General features: G+C 59.4%; 1 protein-coding gene across 12 annotated transcripts in view; it reads left to right on the forward strand.

Moving 5' to 3' along the window:
* Window positions 1-15,667, forward strand: part of RBFOX3 (RNA binding fox-1 homolog 3) — a 407,797-nt gene that overhangs the window by 276,664 nt on the left and 115,466 nt on the right. For 9 of the 12 annotated variants that reach the window (XM_072746484.1, XM_072746486.1, XM_025999888.2 and 6 more), the window contains exon 4: window positions 14,280-14,319. The exons of the other annotated variants lie outside the window; for them this stretch is intronic. The gene's annotated coding sequence lies outside the window, so the exon portion shown is untranslated. The remainder of the gene's footprint in view (window positions 1-14,279; window positions 14,320-15,667) is intronic. 12 annotated transcript variants of the gene reach the window in all.

Consider the following 15,667-nt stretch of genomic DNA (forward strand, 5'->3'; position numbering starts at 1 on the left):
CTGGCACATAGTAGGTGCTTAGCAAACAGCTGGGAGCCTCCCGTGTTTGGCCACACGGCTCGGCTCCAGTGGCTGCCTCCCCAGCTGGACACACGCTGCCCAGCCTGTGATCTGAAATCCCAGAGCAGCAAACCGGGGCTGTCGCTAACTGGTTCAAATGTGGCTTTTCAAATACGTATCTTTCTTTGTGATTAAATTTTTTTTAAAAAAAAACAAACTTTTTTCATTTAATTAAAAATGTTGACATTGTGCCTGGACACCCCGCCAGAGAAAGTGCTTATAAATTAAACATTAAATCTTTAATGGTCCATAAAGAAATATTCGTTTCTGGTTCTGTATATACTGGATATAAATAAAGAGGGATTTTTTTCATCTGGGAGGCACTTTCTTTTTTTAACCTCAGCTGGATAATCTTGTTAAGTGAATGTAATTAAAAGTTGAATTAATCTGTGTCCTCCCCCTGGCTTTGTCCGGGGTGGAGGGTTGAGGGGAGGGGTGCTTAGGGGCGGAGGAGGAGGCAGCCCCACGGGCTGTAACCCCTCTCTGGGAGGCGCCAGGAGGAGACAGGAGGCCACCAGGTACTGCATGGGGCCCCCAGGCTTCTATCCGCAGGTTTCCTAGTTTCCGTCCCAAACTGCACCCTCATTGTGGGGTCAGCAGCCTGGGGCTCCATCCAGAGAAGCTGGGGCCGCTCTGAGAGCACCTTCTCAGAGCTCCAGTCTGCAAGAGAGTGCCACCGACGTGGGAGGAGGCTCAGGGCTCAGGCGGCAGGTGCAGGCGGTGGCCCAGGGAAGGGATTTAGAAAACCCTCCTCTGCTCTGCGAGGGAGGAGCCCTGAGGAGGGGGCTGGCGTGGAGGTAGGAGGTTCTGAAACCCTCAGTTCCCCTCCGTGAATCTCTTCCTCTTGTGTCCTGCCAGGTTGGTCAGCTGGGGAGGTTGGGTGCATGTCTCTGTGAACGTTAAAGCTTGTAAAGGCCAGACGGGAGAGGGCGGACAGATGGACAGACAGAGAGATTGGCTGGAAGCGGCAGACACGGCCGGGATTACGTGCTTCTGGGGCCCTTCCCCTGAGAAGAGGGTATCCGTGTCCGGTTGCTGCTGCGACGCACACACATGGTGACTTAAAGCAACACGGACGTGCCTACTCATGGTTCGGGAGGTCAGAAGTCTGAGCGGGTCCCACTGGGCTCGAGTCAAGGTGTCGGGGGCAAAGGGGGCTCCTTCTGGAGGCCCTGGGGAGAGCCTGCTTCCCGGCATCTCCAGCCTCCACAGGCGCCACGTCCCTGGGCTTGGGGCCCCTTCTCGTCCTGCAAAGCTGGCAGGGGCAGGGTCTTTCTCATGCCATCGAGCCTCCTCACTATGAACCTGCCTCCTCCTTCCATGTTGAAGGACCCTGTGATTACACTGCACCCCCCCCCCCCAGTAATCCAAGCTCACCCTCCTATTCTAAGGTCGGCTAGTTAGCCAACTTAACTCCATCTGCTACCATAATCCTCCTTCACTGTGTAACCTGACACAGTCCTAGGTCCCAGGGGCTAGGCCCTGGACATCTGGGGGCAGGGGAAAGCGTTGGTCTCTGACCACAGGGGCTCTCCCTACTGCTCTTGAAAACACAGTTCTCCCAAAATGCATGTGAACCCGGGGCATATCTTCAGTCCCTGGGATTAAGGAGGGGTGGGGGATGATGCCCCAGCTAGGGAGAAGGGGAGGCAAGAAGCACAAAGGGCCAAAGCCCTGGGGCCCATGATGCTTTGACAGTAGAAGCAATTGTGCATGGTCCCAGGGGGGTTAGCCTGAGAACCACTTGGAACTCGGTCCAGGTGGGAAGTGCATGCCTGAGCTGAAGAGGTGGGAGGTGGCACACGGTAAGGAAAAGCAGGTGAACCACAGACACTCCAGAGCTCAGCCTGACAGCAGGGGGACCCTGAGCCCTGGGCATGTCGTGCTGGAGGAGTCAGGAGACACTCCAGGAAAGATGCACTTTGGGGGCACCTGGGTGGCTCAGCAGTTGGGCATCTGCCTTCAGCTGAGGGCGTGATCCTGGGGTCCAGGGATCGAGTCCCACATTGGGCTCCCTGCATGGAGCCTGCTTCTCCCTCTGCCTGTGTCTCTGCCTCTCTCTGTGTGTCTCTCATGAAAAAATAAATAAAATCTTCAAAAAAATAAAAAAATATACGTACTTTGGGCTGGCCTGACCATTGGGGATGTTGACTGGAGGTGCCCCATCAGGCATCTAGCAGGGGGCGGCACACCCAGAGCATGCACGAAGTGGCCCGGGGCACCGCCTGGGGTAAGAAGGGAAAGGCCAGGATTGAACCTGGGGGAGCCTGGGTATTCCATCACCCACTGGAGGGGCCAGAGCTGCACAGGAGATAGGCCAGAGAGGACACCAGGGAGGAGCAGCGAGAGGACACCAGGGAGGAGCAGCAAGAGCGAATTTGCCAAGTCTTTGAGCCTGGACTCCTGAGTCCCCACCAACACCGTCGGGAAATGCCCGGGCTTCGGAGTTTCTCGGGAGGGCTGTAGGGGGTGGGGAGTAACCGCCAGTCCACTGTCCTGCTCACAGTTGGCAGTGACCCTGGCCCCAGAGGCCGGGTGGTGGCCGTGTCCAGAGGGACCCAGGTTGACTGGGCTGGAAACCTCCATGTAGGAGTCCGTGCAGGGGGAGCCAGGGCGCAGTGGGGCCTGTGCCGCTCCAAGAGGAAGGGGCCGAGGGAGGGCGGCCCAGAGGCTCCGCTGGCTCGCTCAGAGGCTGAAGCAGCCAAGGGGAGGGGGCACGAGGAGCCAGGGAAGAGTGCCAGGGGTCCTTCCCGTGAACCTCAGCCCTGCTCTGATGTTTTCGTAAATCAGATGTCGCCCAGGTCAGGCAGGGCCGTGGCCAGCACATGTGTCGAAGCGAATACTCGCCCGGCGTCGACCAGCGGCAGGCGGCAGTCTGCCCACACCTTGTCCTCATTAGGGGCCCCTCCCCTAACAAAAGTCATTTTTGTAATTATTATCGAAAAGTCCTGACCGTGAGCCTCAGGGCCTCGGGAATGTCAGCATAAACACGTTCGCAATTCATCATGTTTCCCGTCTCAGCAAAGACTTTGGGCGTGAGCGGAGGACAGCCACTATCTATTATTAAATAAACCAGAACTGTCGATAGAGGCACAATCTGCAAATTAGCCGCTTGTCAATGTGGGTTAGTCCCAGGCAGATGCTCTCCAGGACGTGGGTCTGGTAGGGGGGCCACGTTCACTCTTCACTTCTGCGACGGCTTCCAGCAGAAGACTCCAGAACCGGTAAAGCGAGCAGAGATGTGTTAATCCCAAAAGGGAGTCACTGAGCTGTAATCACCTTTTCGAGGTGAGGTGACTCTGCGGCTGTGACCGTCAGGGAGAGCGCGGTGTCCAAGCTGCACTCACTCACTCACTCACTCCCCGGCCCCCTGGGGAAGCACTCGGCTTCACTAGGGAGACCTGGCTCCCACCTACAAGAGCCAAGACCCCGAGGGGGAGACCAGCAGGTGCTCTCCCGGGGACCCAGGATTTGTTTAATCGGGTACAGTAACGCACAGACGCAGGAATGATGGTCAGGACAGAATATTTATATGCTCAGTAGTCCCTAGAAACGGGAGGTGCCCCTCATGGGGAAGCACCAGGGTGGGTCAGGAGGCAGAGGGAGCGGGAACATGTGGGCAAGAGCCTTTACTGTGGTTTCCATGGGAAGGACCCCGAGGGGCAGCTAGGCAGGCACAGGACCGGCTAGTGGAACAATTGCAGTGGGCTCTGCACCACGAAGACTGTCTTGTCTGGTCCCCGGCCCTGGGGAGATGACAGCAGGGGGGAAGTGGCCCCAAGTGTCTAGGGTCTCTGGGTTGGTGGGTTTGTATATGGAAGGCGCGCTCCTGGGCTGGCCCCGCAGCCCCAGCACAGACGGGGGCTTGGACACCCAAGCGCACCTTGGCTGCCGGCGCTCTAGCAGGTGGCTGTAACGGTGCTGGGTGTCCAGGTTCCGTGTGGTCCCAGAAGCGGGTCTGCGGGGCTCAGGGGTGTCAGGAGTCCTTGGTCAGCTGCAGAAGAGGAAGGAGGCAGGCGACGTTGCTAATCTGGGGGAAGGGGGCATCGTCCTGGGCACGCCGGGCAGGCTTCCTCGTCTTCCTACCTGGTGCTCCTAGGATGAGGCCCCCTCCCCAACCTTCAGTGGCCAGTCCCAGCTCACAGGAAGGACCCGGCGGGCAGGGGTCCACCTCTCCAGGTGACGAGGCTGTGGCCACGGTCCCCCGGGTGGCCTGCCAAGCCTGCAGAGCTCTGAGCCCGGAGCAGAAGCTCTGCAGAGCTGGGTCTTGCTGATTAATAAGGCCAGACGCTGGATCGCTCTGCATGTCAACACCCACCAGCCCCTTCCAGCCTCACCCCCCCGAGAGTGACACTGACACGTCCTCTACCACCGGGGCCACCAGCCACTGCCCGGGCGGCCACCTGGAGAAGCCTCGGCTTCCCCACATGCGCCCAGGGACGGACACATCCAACTGGCAGCCTTGGGGGCGATTTGTGATGATTTGTGCCAAGTGCTCCCTAAAACACAGGAACACAGCACAGACCCCATACACGAAAACCACTCGTCTTGGCTTCACACTTGCTCCCTCCCAGGTAAACCCGCTAGTTTGGGGAGTGTGGTTTATCTCACGCCGCGCTCGTTGGGGTTTGAGTCTCCTTCCCGACCCAGGGCACCTTGGTGCAGGTGAAGCCCACCCAGATCTCCACACCTGCCCTCCTGGGCTGTAAGGAGCTGCCGGCCTCTTCGTCCCTCTGGGGCCCACAAGCGCAGAGCCTCCTGGGAGTCTGTCGCAAACTTCCCTCCCCCGCCGTGCCCCCGGGGGGCTGGGGACATGGGACAGCCCCACCCTTTCCTTCCTGTTTGGGGGCAACTCAGCCCAGACAGGGAGCAGGTCCTGCCATTATCATCCGAGCACGGCCATCCGCCGCCCCCTCCGCAGCAGCAGGCCAGGCACCTGGTCTCCCTTAATCCTCACGAGGGCACCAAGGGGTCAGGAGCATCTTCACCCCCACTTTACAGGAGAGTAAACTGAGGCAGCCCTTTGCTGTGAGCACCCAGCACAGCCAGGGCCTTCCCTTCCCTGCGGGCTGCTGGGAAAAGCTACAACCCCCCAAGTCCCACGGCTCTCCCCCAAATGGAAGATCTCTGCATCGTTCTTCTGTTTCTACACATGATTTTCTAGCTGATGCATTAAACCAGAACAGGGCAGCTCTGCTCTCGGTGTCTCCCCGCCTTCCCGACGCCGGTGGGAGAGGCGCAGGCGGCAGACCCGGTCCCGGGCCCGCGAGCCGTCCTAACACCCCGCTCCCAGCGCTCTCAGCCCATTATCTACTTTTGTTTTGTAAGTAGGTTGATGCAGACAGATTTCTGAAAATCTTAGAGGAGCGAACAGGTTGGTTTCTTAGGGGATTTGCTCAGGAAATGAGATTTTGCCCGTCTCCCAAAGGAGAAAGGCCACGTCTAAATTATTGATGGAAAATATGCCTCCTCTGAGAAGCCGGCTTTGGGCCGTCGGCGCGCTGAATGGCGCTGTCTGCCCCGCGCACCGACTCCGCTCCCGGGCCTGCCTCCGCCGCCCTCCCCGCCGCCCACTGGCGCCAGACCCCAAGTCCCACAAATGGGGCAGCGCCAGCCCCCACCCCTCCCATCCCACCCAGCGCTTCTGCCGCGGGGGCTGCATTCCCGGTGCGGACCTGCCCTGCATCTTCAGGTTTCTAAAGGTCACCTGCAGGGGATGCTGGATGGGACTTGACACCTGACTGGCACAGGAGACCCATCCCAGCTCTGGCTTTGAAGCTCCCGGCCGGCTCTCTCTGTACTCAAGAGCCAGCTTTTAAAGAAACAGGAGGGACGGGAGCCAAGACGGAGCAGCCAAGTGGAGACTGGACGGCCGCCCAGACACGGCCATCCCTGAACTCCACTTCGGCGAGTGTTCAAGAGAACACGGTGTGCAGCGCCCGGCTCCGTGGGGAGCAGCGCGGACGGGCCCTCTGCTGCCCCTGCGGTTTGCATTAGAAAGACGAAGAGCCTCCTCAGCGTAATGAGACACCAGCGTGCCCGTGTGGCCGTGGCTGGGGAGCCAGGCAGAGGCGTGCAGGGCCCATGGTCCGAGCGCCCTCCGGGGCGGGCCCGGCATCCACCTCCCGTATCATTGCTCCCCACACCCCGCCTGGACCCCGTAAATACTGTTGCCTGGATAAGCGGACGCAGAGACCGGGCAGCTGTGAAGTCAGGTGCGCCCTCCGGGACGTGCAGGGCCCGATGTGACATCAGCACCGCGAGTGCCTGCGGCTTTTCTCCTCGTTGGGTGCCACAGACGGCTTTGTGTCTGTTTTCATAAGGACGCGAAATAAAATGGAAACGAGTCAATAGGTTGACATCAAGATCAGAGAACAGGAAGGACAGAAAAATAGAGCTGTGGGGCTTTGAAATTCTACTTAGTGACACGGGGCCACGGTTTTCGCCGTGGTTTTCTGAACCTGCAGGCGACCAAGCAGGCAACACGGCCAGTACGATTCTCATCTTTAAGCGTGGCTGGAAAGCCAAATGCTCATCGACAGATGGACGGATGAACGAAATGTGGACCGACCGTCCATGCAGCGGAATATTACTCGGCCATGAGAAGGAAGGATGTTCTGACACCTGCCACACACAGGCGGGCCTGGAAAACCTCACGTTACATGGAATTTGCTGGTCACAAAATGACAAATGCCACGTGACTCGGCTCACAGGGGCCCCTGGGGTTGTCAGATTCACAGATAGACAATGGAAGAACGGTTTCCAGGAGCCCGGGGGGGGGGGGGGGATCCGTGTTTAATGGGGACAGAGTTTCAGTTTGGGACGATGACAACGTGCTGGAGGCAGATGGATGGACGGACGGATGTGCAACAAATGAGAATGTACTTAATGCCATTGAACTGTGCACTTAAAAATGGTTAAATCAACTGTGCACTTAAAAATGGTTAAAATCATAAATTTTATATCATCTATATTTTAACCACAGTAGAAAATAAAAAGCCAAATAAGCAAAAACCAAAAAACCCAAAACAAATTTAAAAAGTAGATTGAGGGCAGCCTGGGTGGCTCAGCGGTTTAGCGCCGCCTTCGGCCCAGGGCCTGACCCTGGAGACCCGGGATCGAGTCCCCGCTCGGGCTCCCTGCATGGAGCCTGCTTCTCCCTCTGCCTGTGTCTCTGCCTCCCTCTCTCTCTCTCTGTGTGTCTCTCGTGAATATAAAATCTTTAAAAAATAATAATAATAAAATAAATAAATAAAAAGTAGATTCGAAATACCCCCCCCCCAGGAGATTATTGGTTCTCCTGAGGTCCTTCGCCCTGAAAGCTGTTTCTCAGGGTCCAGTCATGGGACAGCAGCGTGGGCGCCCAGCTTGATGAAGAAGAGCACTGGGAAGACGCCTCCCAGGAGAGGTGAGCATCCCAGGGGTTGGTGCCTCGGGAATGATGTCACGGAGGGTCGCCCAGGGGGAGGGAGCGCCTCCAGGCAGCTGGACAAGTGCCGAGGCTGCTCGAAGGCCCCGAGAGGAGCGTCCCCGGGTGGCCGCAACACATCACCACCCGCTGGGGGCTTGAGACCCCAGAAGCTGGTGGCCTCACAGGCCTAGGGGCCAGCAGCCTCCCTCCGGAGGCCCAGGGCGGAATCTTCCCGGCCTCTTCTCGCTTCTGGTGCTGCAGGCGTTGCTCGGCGTGTGGCCCGTCCTCTGCCTTGTGTCTGCTGGCTGGTTCTTAGGGTCCCCCCCTTAGTCCAGGGCCCGCTCGTCTTGACCTTTACACAGCTACATCTGCAAAGGCCCTATTTCCAGACGAGGTCACATTCTGGGGTTCCCGGTGGACATGCACTCCGGGAGCGCTCTGCTCCCCAGTACAGCTGACATCTCGTCTCATCCGCGTGCTGTTGGCCCCTGGGGCTCTGCAGACATGTTGAAACACGTGGTCAGCGTGGGAGCCTACTGATACTCCTCAGGGAGGGCCCGAAGGCCGGCCCGCCTGCCTCCCCTCCGTGCCAGGGGGACCCTGGGGATTTCCGTGTCCACAGCAGGGCCGACCTCGGGGACCTCCAGGCCTCAGTTTCCACACCAGGCTGAGCCAGGGGCAGGAGGGTGGCCCACAGCAGTGCCTCAGTGCCACTCGGCTGCAGGCGACCACCTGTCCTGTGACCCAGAGCTGTGCTGGGCTCAGCTAGGGCACAGAAGCGTCTTCCCCATGGCTGCTCCCACTGAGGGCTTGGTGCCCACAGACCACCCCCTCCAGACAGAGCCTCTTAGAGAGCATGAGCGATGATGGCGTCCCTGGGCCTGGCACTCATCAGGGTGTCACAGAGCCCAGCACAGCTGGGAGAGCCAGCAGGCCGCCGAAGGTCAGAGAACAGCAGGGCCGGGAGAGCAAGCAGATAGGAGGGTTGGCACGGATGCTGAGCCGCAGGTGTCCCGGGGGACAGCAGACTCAGTAATCAGCCAGGTGGCCTCTACCTGTCTCACCCGCGGGCACTGGGTGGGCGTCAGCAGTGCTGTTATGGCAGGGCCCGGGGCACGTCCCTGCGGGCAGGGGTCAAGGAAAGCCTGGGGCGCGTCCTCCCCCACTGGAAGGGCCCGAGAGGACCTAGCAGGTGGTCCCTGAGCCCCACCAGGCTTCCCGGGAGAGGGATGTGGGCTGCCCTGAGCACAGAGCAAGCGCACACCTGCCCTGCCGCCCCATGGAGGCCGGTTCGGGAGGCGGAGCTTCCCTCAGGCCTGGGTGGGCTCAGAACCCAAGGCCGCCCCTGCAGCCACTCGGATGGATGTCCAGAACCTGCTAGAACTTCCCAGTCTCTCCCACAACGGTTTGAGGTCTCTGAGACATGAGCCAGCACCCTCCCCTCCCGTCAGGCCTCCCCTCCCCTCCCCTCCTCTCTCCTCTCCAAAGGTGAATTTCTTTTCAGAAGGAAAAAAAAAAATCCTTTAAATTGAAGTAGCTCTGCCATCATGATCTCCATCATCAAAAGTCATGTTTAAGCCACCCACAGTTAATTTTTTATTTATAAAATTGCGCCCTTCACCTCCAATTCCCCTTAGAGAGAGAGAGAGAGAGAGAGCACAAAACAGGCCATTTAATAAAATTCCAGGTAAGGTGACAGGAGTGCCCGCGGGCGGGCAGGCCTCGTAGAGCCATCCTGAGTCTCCCAGTGCCGGCCTGCTGCTCCTCGGAAGGGCAGAGGCACCACCTGGGTGGGCAGGGGGCCCCCAAGGCCCTTCCTGGCACCGGAGGCCGCACTGCAGCAATGCATTCAACGCCAAAAAATCTGCTCCGACTATCCCCGAGAGCCAGTGCGTCACGGCTCGCGTGGGGAGACGCAGAAGGAGCAAAGCAAAGGGTGGGCACTGGCCCTCCAAGCACTGTGGACTGAGTGAGTGTGGGCCCCGAACGTGCAGGGTGACATCCTGCCTCTCCACTGTGAGGGAGTTGGGGGCCTTTGTCAGGTGACCAGGGTGAGCTGAGGTTGTGAGGGTGGGGCCTCATGATGGAATAGGGTCCTTGTCAGAGGAGACACCCGTCCTTGTTGCTCGGCGCCCGCCACATGAGATCAGCGGGAAGGCAGGAAGCAGGCTCTCGCCGGGACCCCGATCTGCTGACACCCTGACGTTGGACCCCCTGCCCCCAGCACCCGTTCAGACCTCCCAGGCTGGGGCCTCTCGTTACGACGGCCAAGCACATGAAGACCCTGTGTCTTCGCAGGAAGACTCCCTCTCCCAAGCCTCTTCCTGCAAAAATGGGTGTGTGGTCCCCTTGAGCGTCTGCGAGGAGCGATGGCACCTGTGCTGACTCGTCTCTTCTTGCCCTCTTCTTGCCGGCAGAGCTAAGAAGGCGCATAGGATGGGTGTCCAAACACCGCTCCCCCGGGACCGCGGGGGGCTGAGCCCAGGCTGGACGTGTGAGGGCCCCCCTTCTCTCACCGGGACGTTGGGGACGATACTGCCTACCCCGTGGGACTGTGCGGGCTTGGCGACGCATCCTCAGCGTCTGGCCCGTCATAGCTGCTCAGTGAATAAGACCCAAGGTGGTGAGGAGAGAAGTGCTTGGGCCAGCGGGAGTCCCAGCCCGCCGCGAGGTCGTGCTCTGCTCTCTCCGCGTCCCCCATCCCTGCCGGGGCGGGAAGTGGGGTGTCCAGGATGCAGATGCGGCGGCGGCAGCGGCCCACAAGGAGCCGCACAAGAGCCAAGGGGTCTGCACCGCAACCCTCGGGGAGGTTTTCCGGCAGATTGTTTGGTGTGAACCACACTGAAAACCGGCCTCGCTCGGGGGCAGGACACGTGTCGCTGTTGTCATAAGGACGATACAAGCCGGCAGTGGGTTCATTTCTGAAAGAGCAAAACGTTTTGTGAACGGAAGGAAGCGGGGTCACAGGGGTCATCGGTGTCACCTGGCTGGGGTTGACTAGAGAGAGGAACAAGGGAACAAGTGCTCCAGAGGAGGAGCTTCACCAGGGAGGGGTCAGCGTGCGGGGGACCAGCCCGAGGCCGCAGGTCAGCTGCGCGCTGGGAGCCGGTGTGGGCACAGGTGGGGGCGGGGGCAGGTAAAGCAGAGCCACGTGGGCAGGGAGACGGGGGAAGGGTCTCCGTGGATGGGTGAGTCTCATCCACAGTGGGGACCTCCCGGGAGCAAACACCACTCTAGGAGGACCCCATCGCTTCGGTAGAGTCGTGGGGTCGGGTCCCGGGAGGCAGATGCTGACTGGCTGGCTCGCTCATCCGTCCATCCATCCGTTTATTCAGTCATTCCTTCAGCACACATGCACCCCCTCCCCTGTGGGGCTCGCAGTCGAGGGCACAGGCGGCCGCGCTGGGCAGCAGGAGTTCCCACCCCCGCAGGCGGAGAGCAGCCCCCGCACACGTCCAAGCCCACCAAGGCTCCCCGGGGAGGAGTCTCGGTTGTCTCGTGGCTCCACAGACGTCCGGGGCCACGGTGCTGGGGGCGGCCGAGGGAAGGCCCCCTGAGCTGGGTCACGCCTCTTGCTCTGCTTGGCCGTCTCCGAAGGGTCTTGACGCAAGTGCACTTGGGGCAGTCAGCACCCCTGGCCTAATGAGCTGTGTCCCTCTAGGAACCTGATCATCCAGGCAAAAATCACCATAATTGATTATCCTGCTGAGAGGCGGAGAGCCGTGTTTGCTAACAGAGAGGCTGAGAATCAGCTCCACGTTTCCCACCCCAGGAGCTTGCCCTCGGGTGTCATCAGCAAGGGCTCCAGGCGCCTTCCTCCCCTCTGGGTCCCTCGCTCCCAGCGTGGGCCGTGGGGTAGGGTGGGCGACAGGATGGAGCAGAACGGGGGCGGGGAAGCCACTCTTCATCCCAGAAGGCAAGTCAGGCAGGTCCAGGTCGGCCCGTCCTTGTCTGGCTCACACCTGGAGAGTCGCTGGGCCACAGCTGGAGTGGGTGCCAGTGGGAGCTGCTTCCTTTCCTCACAACGAGCCCCTTTCCTTTCGTGACACTGGAGATCGTGTACCCCTGCAGAGGACAGGGCGGGGCCGGGGGGAGGACCATCGTGCGCCACGGATAGTGGAGGCGTTCGGCTCAGCAGGAACCTCCAACCATCCCTCCACTTCTGGATTTTTCAAGACCCAGAGGCTCTTTGGAGATGGACGTGGCTCCCAGCCTCTGAGCCAGGGACTGAGCAGGTGTTAACACCCGTGTTCATACTGGATATTTTTGCATTGACCAAACGAGGACACTCGTGACAATGAGAAACATTTCAGAGAACTCGGAGGCTGTTAGGGGTGCCTGGGGGTCAAGGCAGGCGGGTGGGGAGGGGGGTGCCCCACCAGCCCCCGACCTGCGCTGACGTTGCCTGGTGGGGTGTTCCAGAGCCGGCGTCCCCGACACCCAGAGGAGGCCTGCAGGTTGGGCGTGGGGCCTGGGGTGTAGAGGATGCTGTGGGGAGGACGTGGGAGCCGTCAGGTGGGAGGACCGCGGGGCGAGAAGGAGCAGTGCTCTACCCCAAACCCTCAGACCAGCCCCGACAGGGCCGCGCGGGCCGAGGAGCAGACCCCTCTCACCCAGCTCCCCAGCCCAGCGCTCGGCCCCGACCTGCGCTCTGGGCGGCTTGCTCACCGGGGCTGGAGGGACTGAATTAAATGGAACTAAATTGAATTGAATCGGGAGGAAAACTCACTTTAAGAAACCAAGAAAAAAGTCAACAATAAGAAAACCCCCAAATCAACTGAAGGCGGCAATTGATGCAAGCTGATTGATTCAATCCATCTCATTTTGTGACGCCGCCGCCTTCACCTGGCGGGGCCTTCCGCTCCCGTCCACCCCTCCGCCGAGTGGCTCTGCGGGCCGCACGTGGAAACGAGCCGTCTTGCAGGAGAGGGGAGATGCCGATCGACACTCGGGTCCGCCTGGATGAGGCCTCCCCACCGTGTGGTGGACGGATCGGGCGGCTCTGCTGCAGCCCTGGGGACCGGGTGGGGGGCAGGGGAGCGGGAGGGGTGCACGAGGTGGGTGGTAGGGGGAGGTTGTGCAGGAGATGCAGCCACCGGGGTTTGCACAAACTCCACCAGCAGGCTCTGTGCCGTCAAATGCTCCTTTCCCACTGAGAAGGGCGCCGTCCACCCCGGGGGTGACAGGGAGTAGGGGGCCCCCCAGGGACCTGCCGGGGGAAACCAGCTGTCCCCGCCACTGGGGGCACCACTGCTTAGCCCATCGGCACGTTTTGTCATCTGAAAATGGGGGACAGAACAGTTAACGCGTCCTCCTCAGGGTTACGAGGGCTGAATGAGGCAACCGTTAGTTGTCAAGTGCCTGGTGCATAAGATGTGCCAAGCACGTGACTGCGGCGACCTGCTCTTTACCGTGACGTGGATGACAGTGATGACCGTGGTGTTTCTCCATCTCAAGAGAGAGGCCCAGTCTGTGTTTGGATTCCAGAGGCTTTTCGTTGGAAACACACACACGCACACACGCACACGCACACGCACGCACACACGCAAGCACACACGCAGTGGGGAGAGGGGGAGGGGCTGCTTAACAAGAGTGCAGTTTTCTTTGGGGGTGATGGAAAGTTCTAGAACCAGATAGTGGTTGCACAGCAGTGTGAATGGACTTAACGCCACCAAATTGTATACTTGACAACGATTGAGACAGTAAATTGTAGAAGTACTTTGTCACAGTCTGAAAAGTGGTGCACAAATATATGCACTTAAAATTGTGAAACCTTAGGGGAGGCCTGGCGGGCGCAGTCAGCGGAGGGTGCGACTCTTCATCTCGGGGTTGTGAGTTCGAGCCCCAGGTTGGGTGTAGAGATGACTTACAGATAAAAATCTTTGAAAAATTCTGAAACGTTATTAACATAAGCAAGGAAAATTTAAGTTCAGAAAAAGCAGATGACGCCCACACGCACTACACCTCTCTTTCCTAGTCCCTGAAAGCCCCTCTGAGGAAAGGGCAGGATCAGGGGGCCAGACACGCATGTGCCGTCCCCAAGCCCCGGCTCGGCTTCCTGACTTCAGGCAAGTGCCTTGGTCTCTCTGGCCCCAGGTCCCTGGACCGTCCGATGAGCAAGTGCCCGGTCCCTGCTGCCCCAGGGTCAGCTCTGAGCCCCTCCTCCTGACGGAAGCTCCTGGAAGCTGCACACAACTCCAGGCGACATCCAGTTGCTTCTGAAATCATGTGTTTGTGGGATTTAGAATTCTCTTACTTCTCTTGAAGCAGCAGCAGCTCGTCCGCTTTTCTTCGTGTTAAGCTTTGACTAATATTAAGCTAGATCTACATGCCATGACCCCACGTGGAGGGACACTTGGGAGGGAAAAAAATCCACACAGCGGAACAGGGCAGGGCCCAGTTTGGGATTGGATACCACCCGCCGTCCACAGTGGCAAAGTCTGCCTTTGTGGGTAACCTCCAAACCCGGTGGGGCGGGGTGGGGTGGGGAGGAAGCGGGGAGGGGCCACTCAGAGTCTGGGGCCAAGGGAGGAGAGAGGGGGAGCACAGGATATCCCCCGAGTTGCAGAGAAGCCGAAGCCGCGTTAGGAAAATCTGGAGCGCAGGCCCGTGGCGTTCTGTGTTCCTTTGTCTGTTAAGCGGAACGTGGGCTCCCAGCGTCGCTGCAGAGGCCGCCAGCGCAGGGGCTTCTCCGGGGCGGGTCCCTGGCTCCCTCCTCCTGCGCACCTGACTAGGCAGCAAGCGAGCAACCAGATGCGCGGTGGCATCCCTGATTGTAATTCTCTCCTCTCTCTCCTTCTTTTCTTAGAGAGCCCACAGTGCCTCGGGAAAAATTGGCTGAATAAAAGGTATAAAGACTTTCTCTTTTTATTCCACCACCCCCCCGACCCCGAATAGTTTTTGACAGATGTGAGCATGTTGAGCATCTTGGGAGCTGCTGACGATGAGTGCTGGGGGTTTCTGGGGCTTCCCAGCTCGTGGGAAGGGGCGGGGCTTGGGGGCGGAGGATGGAGGGTTTGGCTGGGTTAGCACCTGAGGATGGTGACTGGTGACGTGTCCTCTCTCTCGTCCTCCAAAGCACGGGCCCACGCTGGGAAGGAGGGGGCCAGAGGAGCCAGAAGGGAAATGAGAGGGCAGGAGCATGTTGATGGGCGACATAGCTCAACGACTCCCAGAGGCCAGAGGAAGCAGTCCCCCGACCCCAACCCCACCCTGGGTTCTCAGTGCACAGGTGTGCATCCCCCCAACCATGAGGCCTTCAGAACCTGGAGTGATTCGTGTCCCCACCCCACCCCCAGCCTGGTCTACTGGGGGCCAGGGCTGCAGAATCAGCTCAGGTCCCAGTGGTGACCCTCACGGGGTGGGAGGGGAGGCAGTAACACTCCTGACCCCAGCCCTCAACCCGCATGCTCCTTGGAGCCCAGCGTCCATCACCCGCCGGCCGCCAATCTCCTGCAAATTCAGTTGCAAAATTTTACTTTGGGGGAGAATTCTATCATGGAAGTAACGTGTATCTGTTGTGAACACATTAGAAAGTGCAGCCTGCTGCCTGTTTGTGACCCTGGGCCCCCCCGCTGGCTTTTCCTCGCGGGCTCCTGGGTCTCAGGCCTTGTGCACAAAGACTGCCGAACGTTTTCCACAGCTGAGAAATGCAAAGCGAGGCTGTCAGGTGCCAGAGTCTAACGTCCTCCTTGGCAATTCTACTTTGGTGATCTCTTTTGTACTGTTCCTGCCCCCAAGCACGCCCCCGCCTCAAAAGTAGGCATTGGCCAAATGGCTAGGGAGCTAGCTCTGTGCCGGAACCCGGTTCGTGGGGAGGGCAGCTCTGGCTCCGCTCACTGGTGGGAGGGGCCGGAGAAGCAGGGCCTGGGGCTCCTCTCCCCGTGCATGGCAGGGCCCCCTGGGACTGGCCGTCCTGTCTCTGTCAGTGTCCCATGTGGTTCGCGCTCCCCTTGCAAGGCCGCCTCCCTGATGTGCCGTTTTGTAAACAGAGTCGTATCTTACGGGGCGGAAGCAACCAAAGGAGTCTTCAGGTGAATCCGTTTGTAGGTTCAGGAATCCACCCTCTAAGGGGTGATGTGGATGTTTTGTCTGGCTTGCAAGCTCAGATTATTGCACGTTCTTTTTTTTTTTTGAACAGCTTTAGCAAGGTCTGTGCCTACAATCGACTACGCGTATTATGTAGAGCGTGTGATT

Source organism: Vulpes vulpes, chromosome 2 (assembly GCF_048418805.1).
Source record: "Vulpes vulpes isolate BD-2025 chromosome 2, VulVul3, whole genome shotgun sequence".
Classification (NCBI taxonomy): Eukaryota; Metazoa; Chordata; class Mammalia; order Carnivora; family Canidae; genus Vulpes; species Vulpes vulpes.